Raw genomic sequence first — 10,704 nt, 5'->3', positions numbered from 1 at the left:
TCGCCTATGTCGACACGCAAAAGGAATACATGAAATCCATCCCCATCTTCATCCTCACCCTCTCTCTCCATTGATCTCGCAGTAGAGCACAAGGAGCAAAGAACAAGAATCAAGAAAAAAGTTGTGCCAAGTGAGAGAGAGAGTTCAAAAAGATCGTATGCATGGGTTGATAAAGGAAGAGAGAAGTTACAACTTCCTCAACAACCCACAATCACACGATGGCTCTTCTTTCCTCCTTTCTTTTCTTTATTCAAAATGAAAACATTTACATGATTTTTGAACCTTAGGCTTAGGCTTTCAATTTTGTGTATACATGGCTATAGCTTTGAACTTTATAAACCAAAGGAAGAGAGGATTTGTATGCACTAGCATTAAAATGTGCAGACCCGCTAATGAGCCAATAGCATTTACAAAAAGAGGATACGAAACATATGGAAATATCTATGAACAAGGCTACAAAACATGGCAAAAGTAGGAGAAGAATGTAGCATTGGTGTTGTTGAACCGCTTCCAAGTGATAAATTTGGTGCCGAAATTGGGGGTTTACATGCATAGAGAAGATAACAGTGATGAGGAATCAAAGGACAGGGATCTACTTGAAAAGGCACTTCAACAATCCAAAGAAGAATTCAAGAAGAGGAAAAATCTCATGGGGAAAGAATGGAAAGAATATCGAGCAGCCATAAGAGCATCTATTGAGGAAACCATGCGAAAGAAATTGGGTGAAATTACTACAAAGAGAGGAGAAAGTAGATCAGGGAAAGGAAAGGAAAAGGTCACCAAAGAAGCCCAGCTAGTTGATGCCACTCTCCTACAAAACCTCCAAAAATAGATGCCACTAATCTAAGCACAAATATCAAAATTGGCTAAGGTTAAACCCTCTCCCCAAGGACACCATCACTAGGCTAGAAAATATGTTGGGAGCTCACACTCAACCGCCAAGACCCACGGACCGCTTATTGTTTCAAGTTTTCAAGCCAAGCACTATATGATTTATAGATATTATAAAATTAAGTATTGGTATTTATATAATTCATAAATACAAAAAGAAATATCCTTGATGTAATTTTTACTTTTATACTTACATAATTTGTAAATGCTAAAAGAGATCTTAATTTAATTTTTTATTTTTTATTTTTACACAATTTATAAATACTAAAAAATATTCTTGATACAATTTTTACTTTTTCTTACATTTATATAATTTATAAATGTCAAAAGAATTACTCTTGATGTAACTTTTGTTTATAAGCAACTAAAGATAATTTGTTCAATGCATTGCAATTCCATGCAAGTTATCTAATCTTTTGAAATTTAAAATTCTAATTAATAGGTCTTACTTATGTGTAATAAGCAATCAATTTAGTGACAGTAGGTGAGGACATCCATTAAGAATCTACTCTGCTGGCAACGTGTAACTCCTCTGTCAAAATTCGATCTAGGTAGGGGTGAGTGATGATGTGCACTTCGAGGGCTTGGTTGTGAATGGTGGTCAATACCCTATACATTGTGATTGGCTAGTCTTGGCTGACTGAAATTTGCAGGTAGAATATTTTGCATTTGTACTTGCAGTACATGAAGTACTCAATGTCAGATTGACATGTCTGGAACCCCATTTGCAGAGATAGATCTTTGAACTGCTGTAAGTGTTCTTGGGGCATGTACCCTCTGTGTTGAGCTTAAAGAGGAGCTATTGTTTACTGTTATTTTAGCCTAGAGACTGCTTGTCTATACATGAACAGGGTGCCCAAATACATGATGGTTTTGCATTGAATGCAGTCCATACATGCAGGTTCCAATACCTAGGTGATTGCCAAGTGTCAAGAGGTGTATATATCATTGTTTTTCAGGCTAAAATACTGACTGTTTGAGCACATAGAGTGCTGAAAACTGTCATAAATAATTGCAAGCTGAAGCTGAATTATTAGAAAGTTTTATGGCTTGCAGGTAGTCAGGCAAAACATGCGACATGGCAAATGATGACAAGACAGACAATATTACCCAAATTGTGGGGGAGAACTTGGATAGCCATAATTATGCCATATGGAAGTTCCGCATGGAGAACTTCTTAATCATGAAAGGATATTGGGAGTTGATGACTAGAGTAGAAGCCGAACCTAAGCTCCAAGAGAGACCTACAGCTAATCAAAGATGACTACACCGAGCTTGGACAGAAAGAGCTCGCAAGGTGTTGCATTGGCTGTCTCTATGTATATCAAATGCCATGGTAATGCAGATAATGAACTGAAGCTCTCCTAAGGATGCGTGGGACATTTTGACCAGGTACTATGGAACCACTACAAGTCCCATGAAGATACAGTTAAAGCATAAATTTAACAACATGGAGAGAAAGGGCAGGTCCATACAAGACTATGGACAGAGATCAAGACTATTGCGGGTGGATCAGTTGGCATCTATTGGTACTCAGGTTGAAGATGAAGATATGATTGTTGTGACTCTGAATGGCATGGGTCCAGAGTATAAGTCTTTTGATACTTCTGTGTCTGTGCGGGCTGAAATGCCTGATTTAATGAGCTAGTTGCATTGCTTATCCATGAGGAGGTTAAACTTGGCTTGAGTTCAGGCTCTAGTAGTACAAAAAGCAAGGATACAATTTTTTATTCCAATCAACAAGGTCGTGGCAGCCGTGGTAGAGGCTATGGTTCTGGCAAAGGAGGTCAACAAAATGCGTCCTATGGCAATAATAATCAGCAGGGATCAAATGCAAGAGGAAGTGGAAACTTTAGAGGCAGGGGGAGATCTACCTCTCATAGTAGAGGCTCTTAGCATCAACAGCGCCCATCTGAAAATCCGAATAAGGATAAGGATTGTCATTACTGTGAAAAATATGGTCATATTGCAAAGGACTACTGGAAGAAGCAGGGGAATCAGAAGGGCAAACAGCATGGACACTTTGCATCGTCCAATCAAGCAGGTGATGCTTCAAGAGATAGACTATTTGCCATACAGCATGTGAAAGATAGGGCTGCTAAAAAATCCATTGATGATGCAGTATGGTACATTGATTCAGGGGCATCAAACTACATGACCCCTCTCGGTGATTGGTTCACTGACATGATAGCTGAAAGGCATGGCTATGTATGCACAGGTGATGATACGCATCATAGTATTGAGCATAAAGGCAAAGTTCCTCTTGTGGTTCATGATGGTAGAAAGAAAATTTTGCATGATGTACTGCATGTCCCATCGATAACGAAGAACTTACTGTCTGTCGGGAGCAGAAATTGTAGGTTAGGTTCAATAAGCATGGTTGCTTTATTGAAGAGTTTAGAAATGGATGCATGTTGATTGCTCGCAGTCATAGGAATGGCAGAATGTTTACTCTTGATGCCACTTTGCCAGAGCTAAATTCAATCATGTTCGCCCATGGCTCTGGCACTGTCAGAGATTTGGAAATTTGGCATAAGAGAGTGGGACATGTGAATTTGCAGAGGCTGCAAATTATGCAGAAAAAACAACACCTAGGTGATCGCCAAGTGTCAGGAGGTGTATATATCATTGTTTTTCAGGCTAAAATACTGACTGTTTGAGCACATAGAGTGCTGAAAACTGTCATAAATAGTTGCAAGCTGAAGCTGAATTATTAGAAAGTTTTATGGCTTGCAAGTAGTCAGGCAGAACATGCGACATGGCAAATGATAACAAGACAGAAAATATTACCCAAATCGTGGGGGAGAACTTGGACAGCCATAATTATGCCATATGGAAGTTCCGCATGGAGAACTTCTTAATCATGAAAGGATATTGGGAGTTGATGACTAGAGTAGAAGCCGAACCTAAGCTCCTAGAGAGACCTACAGCTAATCAAAGATGACTACACCGAGCTTGGACAGAAAGAGCTCACAGGGTGTTGCATTGGCTATCTCTATGTATATCAAATGCCATGGTAATGCAGATAATGAACTGCAGCTCTCCTAAGGATGCGTGGGACATTTTGATCAGGTACTATGGAACCACTACAAGTGCCATGAAGATACAGTTAAAGCATGAATTTAACAACATGGAGAGAAAGGCCAGGTCCATATAGGACTATGAGACACATATCAAGACCATTGCGGATCAGTTCGCATCTATTGGTACTCAGGTTGAAGATGAAGATATGATTGTTGTGACTCTGAATGGCTTGGGTCTAGAGCATAAGTCTTTTGATACTTCTGTGTCTGTGCGGGCTGAAATGCCTGATTTAATGAGCTAGTTGCATTGCTTATCCATGAGGAGGTTAAACTTGGCTTGAGTTCAGGCTCTAGTAGTACAAAAAGCAAGGATACAATTTTTTATTCCAATCAACAAGGTCGTGGCAGCCGTGGTAGAGGCTATGGTTCTGGCAGAGGAGGCCAACAAAATGCGTCCTATGGCAATAATAATCAGCAGGGATCAAATGCAAGAGGAAGTGGAAACTTTAGAGGCAGGGGGAGATCTACCTCTCATAGTAGAGGCTCTTAGCATCAACAGTGCCCATCTGAAAATCCGAATAAGGATAAGGATTATCATTACTGTGAAAAATATGGTCATATTGCAAAGGACTACTGGAAGAAGCAGGGGAATCAGAAGGGCAAATAGCATGGACACTTTGCATCGTCCAATCAAGCAGGTGATGCTTCAAGAGATAGACTATTTGCCATACAGTATGTGAAAGATAGGGCTGCTAAAAAATCCATTGATGATGCAGTATGGTACATTGATTCAGGGGCATCAAACTACATGACCCCTCTCGGTGATTGGTTCATTGACATGGTAGCTGAAAGGCATGGCTATGTATGCACAGGTGATGACACGCATCATAGCATTGAGCATAAAGGCAAAGTGCCTCTTGTGGTTCATGATGGCAGAAAGAAAATTTTGCATGATGTACTGCATGTCCCATCGATAACGAAGAACTTACTGTCTGTCAGGAGCAGAACTTGTAGGTTAGGTTCAATAAGCATGGTTGCTTTATTGAAGAGTTTAGAAATGGATGCATGTTGATTGCTCGCAGTCATAGGAATGGCAGAATGTTTACTCTTGATGCCACTTTGCCAGAGCTAAATTCAGTCATGTTTGCCCATGGCTCTGGCACTATCAGAGATTTGGAAATTTGGCATAAGAGAGTGGGACATGTGAATTTGCAGAGGCTGCAAATTATGCAGAAAAAACAGCTTGTTACAAGTTTACCCAAGTTCCAATACACAAACATTGGTCATGTATGTGATGCTTGCCAGCTTGGTAAGCAATCGAGGTTGCCATTTGTCAGGCATGTAAGGCAGAGTACACGTCCATTGCAATTAGTGCACTCTGATGTCTGGGGTCTAGCTCATAATGCATCTATGGGAGGCTCGAAATATTATGTGACATTCATTGATGATTACCGTCGCTATACTTGGGTGTATATTCTGCAGACAAAGGATCAGGTGTTATTGTTTTTCAACAATTAAGAAAGCAGGTTGAAAAGGAATTTGACTGCTATATCTCTTGCTTGAGATCAGATAGTGGTTGGGAGTATGTGTCAAAAGAGTTTGACAATTTTCTGGCTGAAAATGGCATACATAGGCAACTTACCTGTAGCTATATTCCATAGCAGAATGGAGTGGCTGAGCGTAAGAATAGGGTATTGATGGAAGCTGCTCGTGCCATGATGAACGAGAAGAAGATGCTGCTCTATTATTGGGTTGAGGCTGTTATGACAGCCATGTATATCTTGAATCGGACTCCTACTGCAGGTATTCATGAGATGACACCGTTTGAGAAGCTGTATGGCTATAAGCCAGATGTAAGTCACATGAAAGTATTTGGATGTCTTGCTTATGTGCATATCCTAGATGAGAAAAGGAAGAAGTTGGATCCAAAAGCACATAAGTGTGTTTTCATTGGATATTCACAAGAGAAGAAGGCATACAAATGCTATGATCCCTCAACCAGGGAGACTTTGGTGAGCAGGAATGCTATCTTCGATGAGGTGGCCTCTTGGTATGTATCACCGACGGCTACAATGCCATCAGATATGCCTTCTACTCATGTATCTATAGCTGATTCGCAACAGAGTACTGCTATGACAGGTCCTAGTGGTTAGATAGTATCTCCTTGGATAGGTAGATTGAGGAGCTTTGGCTCACTGTCCACTGACACCGGTATGTCAGTGAGGGGGAGATATGATATCTTGGACAGCAAAGGAAAAGAGAAAGCTATTGAGGATGCATTTGGTATGATGACACTTGGTAGGATGACTTCTGTATATGAGTTTGTTGACACTTTTAGATAGTGAGCTTGGTATTCTGACTGTCTATACATCTAGCACAAGGCAAAGTAGGTACATTCTGCCTCATGAGAGAAGGAAATCGAGCAGTGCACCACAGTCTAGATGCTCGCAGAGGGTCAAATATCCTGTTGAAAAGTTGACGTACAGTGGCTACTCTGCAAAGCACTATGTTTACATGACAAAAGTGATGGAGATTAAAGAACCAGGTACATATGCTGAAGCAATAAAAGATTAGAACTGGTGTGCAGCTATGGATGAAGAAATGAATGCCTTGGCTGAAAATAAAACATGGGATCTTGTGCCACTGCCTGATGGGAAAAAGACCATTGGCTATAGATGGGTTTACAAAATCAAATGCAAGTCGGATGGCAGTGTGGAAAGGTACAAAGCCAAGCTGGTTGCTAAGGGGTATGCCCAATAGTATGGACTTGATTATGAGGAAACATTTAGCCATGTTGCCAAGATGGCAACCACACGCACTGTGATTGCTTTGGCTACTGCTAATAAAGGCTGGAAATTGCAGTAGATGGATGTGAAGAATGCATTCTTGAATGGTGACTTGGCAGAGGATGTCTATATGGATCAGCCATAGGGGTATGTACACCCTGATTTTCAGCACTATGTATGTAGGCTGAAAAAAGCATTGTACGGGCTGAAGCAAGCTCTGAGAGCCTAGCATGCAAGGATTAGTAACTACTTGTAGAGCTTGGGATTTACTGTTGGCAGGGCTGATCACAGCCTATTTATGAAAAAAACTGACAGTGGCTTGGTAGTTTTGGTCATATATGTTGATGATTTGATAATCACTAGTGATGATGACTTGGGCATACAGCATGTAATGAAGATGCTGAAAACTGAATTTTACATGAAAGACTTAGGTGATTTGAAGTATTTCTTGGGCATTGAGGTGGTTACAACTGAAAATGGTTTATGCCTGATGCAGAAGCACTATGCCATGGAAATGTTGAAGAAGTATGGCATAGATGAATGCAGACCACTGGATACACCTCTTGATCAAAATGTAAAGCTAGACATGAGCACTCGGGCTGAAGTTGAGGATGTGACTATGTACAAAAAAATGGTTGGCAGCCTGATTTACTTGACCATCACACTAGGCCTAACTTGAGCTATGCTGTAGGGCTCATAAGCCAATTTATGTAGAAGCCCAGACAGCCGCACTTGGATGCAGTTAGACGCATTATGAGATATGTTAAGTCCACTGTAGATTATGGGTTGTTCTATGTGAGAGATAAGCCCTTGCAACTGGTTGGATACACAGATGCAGATTGGGCAGGATGCTCATATGATCGTAGATCTACAAGTGGCTATGCTTTCGGTTTTGGAAGCGGAATAATCAGTTGGAGTAGCAAGAAGCAGCCTACGGTTGTGTTATTGAGTACTGAGGTAGAGTACAGGGGTGCTGCATTGGCATGATGTGAGATTGCATGGTTGCTCAAGCTTATGGCTGATTTGGACATACAGGTAGATGCTCCAGTGACTCTGCTATGTGACAATCTTAGTAGTGTACTACTGGCCATGAATCCAGTATATCATGCCAGGACAAAACACATTGAGGTACACTACCACTTCATCAGAGAGATGGTTCTTATAGGGAGAGTTGATCTTATACATGTGAAGACTGATGAACAGGTTGCGGATATCTTTACCAAGTCACTGGGTAAAGATAAGTTTGATATTTTTAGACAACTGCTTGGTGTACATATGTTGTCTTGACCTTGAGGGGGAGTGTTATACTTCAAGCTCTACTTAGCTGTCTTTGGTGTGAATGATCCTTGAGTGACCTTAGGTAGTACTCTTTTGTGTGATGATAGAGAATAATGATTGTGTGCCTGTGAGAGCTGTCTGCTCTACATTGTTAAAGCTCCAACCCTTCTCTGACTTCAAACATAGACCTCCCAAAGGTAGCGTGAATAAAACCTACTCCAAGGGGTTTTTGTTTTCATGTCTGTGAATATGGACTGATCACGACATGAAAGGTCCTCTCATTGGGAATTCAAATTGGGAGGAGATGAGGATACTAGGTGGCTCTAGTCACAAATTCCTTAGACTCTTATGAGCTATCTATTGCCCTTTGAACCCAAATAGTATTCTAGAGGTCCTGATACTAGTCTAGGGACTGAACTTTGTGGGAATAATACCTTTGGGTTGATTTTATGTCTAGTCATCAGGACTAGAAGCATTGTAAAAAGATATTTTTCTTAAAGGAACTATTGAGAAAGAATTACTTTACACTATTTTTTGTGTCATAAAATAAAGATGTGTAATGATCTATATCACGAGACAATCAAAGAAGTTTTTATATGGCAAACCTAAAGTGGTAGGTAATTACGAGTCTAGATCTATATTGAGGGAAGTGGGTGGATGGATACCTGATGGGTCTAGACCTACGGTTGGGTGGTCTTGGTTAGCTCGATAGCTTTTCTCATAAAAATTGCATTGGCAAATAGACAAAACAAATGGCTATTAGAGATTAGGAAAAGCCCGACTTGCATCACTTTAGAGGGTTGGAATGGGATTTTGTTGTGCAAACAGAAGGGTTGATGTGCTACACTCCCCTTCATCTCCCATTCTCTTTGAACCAAGTGCAGTGCACGTTTGCTTCAGTTCGAGTAATTCTATGAGAAGTGGGAACTTGAAATACTAATGCTAGCTAACTAATAAGTGACTTGATAGGTGACTTGACCAATATTAGGAACCCAAAACTCAGGTCGATCCTCATGGGAATAACCAAAAACTTCCACTACGAGGTAGACTCAAACAAGCCTAGACAAAAAACTCCAAGGTATTCCATGAAGTCTCGAATGACATTGTCTAGGATATCCCTTGATGGACTACTAAGAATGTGCCAATGAGGAAGTGGCTCGTCACAGTCCTCAAGCATGGAACAACATTTCAAGTATATTTTAAGCTCAATTCATCTCATAGTTTCACTACACAAGCACAACACATCTCACGACATGAGATATGTAAACACACCCCTCAAGGAGCACAACAACATACATCTACATGGGTGCACGAAGAAACATCAACATTGTTGGCCTACATCTTCCACTTTTTCATGACCCCTCATCTATAGTAGCCACCCTCCTCCTCCTCATTCCACCTAGTAAAATCCCACCATCTTCACCTTTCCTTCATCATCATCTAAGAACCCACCAAAACCTCCACATCAACTATCCCAATACCACTTACCAACTATACCATGTGGGAGTGCCATGGGACTAGCACTTGTCTAGGAGGGGGGCAAATGTTAACCGCATGAAGGTGAAGGACATGGAGAAAGATAAGAAGAAGAAGAAGAAAAAGATATGAGGAAAATAAATACCTTGAAAGGCCTCGACACTTTTTTTTTACAATAATGTCTATGGAAAGGTCATTGTATGGAATGTTGTAAACAAGAGCAGGCTCCCTCCCATGCACATTCTATCCATGATTAATAGCCACCATAGCCTAGGCATACACAATTTTTTAGTAATCTACTAGTCTAAGTTGTATGCAAGAAGGAAGGCTACTCACTAGACCAAAATGTGGGTTGGATGTCCAAGGGGGATGATAGAACCCTAAATCTAAGTTTTTGTATAAAAAGGATGAAAGATTGTGGGAAAGGCTATTCATGTATGTCCAAAATTCTTATTCTTTCATTCTTTTTTTTTGTCATTGTGGGAGATAAAGTGAGACAAAGAGAGTGAGATTGAGAGCAAGAGAGCAAGAGTGTCCATGCTCATCTCTTGCCTATGTCTATGCTCATCTCTTGCATGTGAAGGTTGTAGAGAGTTTAAGAATGAGGGAGTGAGTCATGGATCGTGGAGTTTGCAACATGCATCTTTCATGCTCAAGAAAAGGCCATTCGTGCTCACTACAAACAAATCATAGCATTCATGACATGCGAAAGGCTAGGTGAGAGATAGCCATTGTGTTTGGTGATTGAAGGTCCTAAAATAATAGGAGTGTGCCCAAGGTCCTATTATTGAGCATGCAACACCCACCAAACAACCATTCCCAATTCCTTTCATTCTATCATAGAGTAATTTATTTTTCCTTCAATGAGTTGTTTTTACTAGAAATGCTCAGTAAAAATTCCATGTTGTGTTTTCTAGATGGCATAGTATCGTTCAATGGCTACTTTAGATACATCAATGTGCATGTAATATGTAATTGTCCTATTTGGAACTCAAAGGATGTGTTCTATTGTATGAGCCTTGTTTAGAGCATTTTCTACAACTTAGCATTCATTGGTCTAGTCCCAAATAATCAAGGGCTTATGCAATTGTTGTGCTATAAAAGTGTAGCTCCCTACAAAGTACATATGGTATCTCATGTGGCCTAAAGAAGCACTTAATATCCTTTGGGATTGTCAGTGGATATAAATTACCAAATCTTAGATGTATATATAGCAATGCCATTCTTCTTGGATATCATAGGGTCCAACA

The sequence above is a fragment of the Lygodium microphyllum genome, chromosome 10 (assembly GCF_053477565.2).
Source record: "Lygodium microphyllum isolate KBCC chromosome 10, Lygodium_microphyllum_v1.1.10, whole genome shotgun sequence".
NCBI lineage: Eukaryota > Viridiplantae > Streptophyta > Polypodiopsida > Schizaeales > Lygodiaceae > Lygodium > Lygodium microphyllum.
This window is presented reverse-complemented; position numbering follows the sequence as displayed.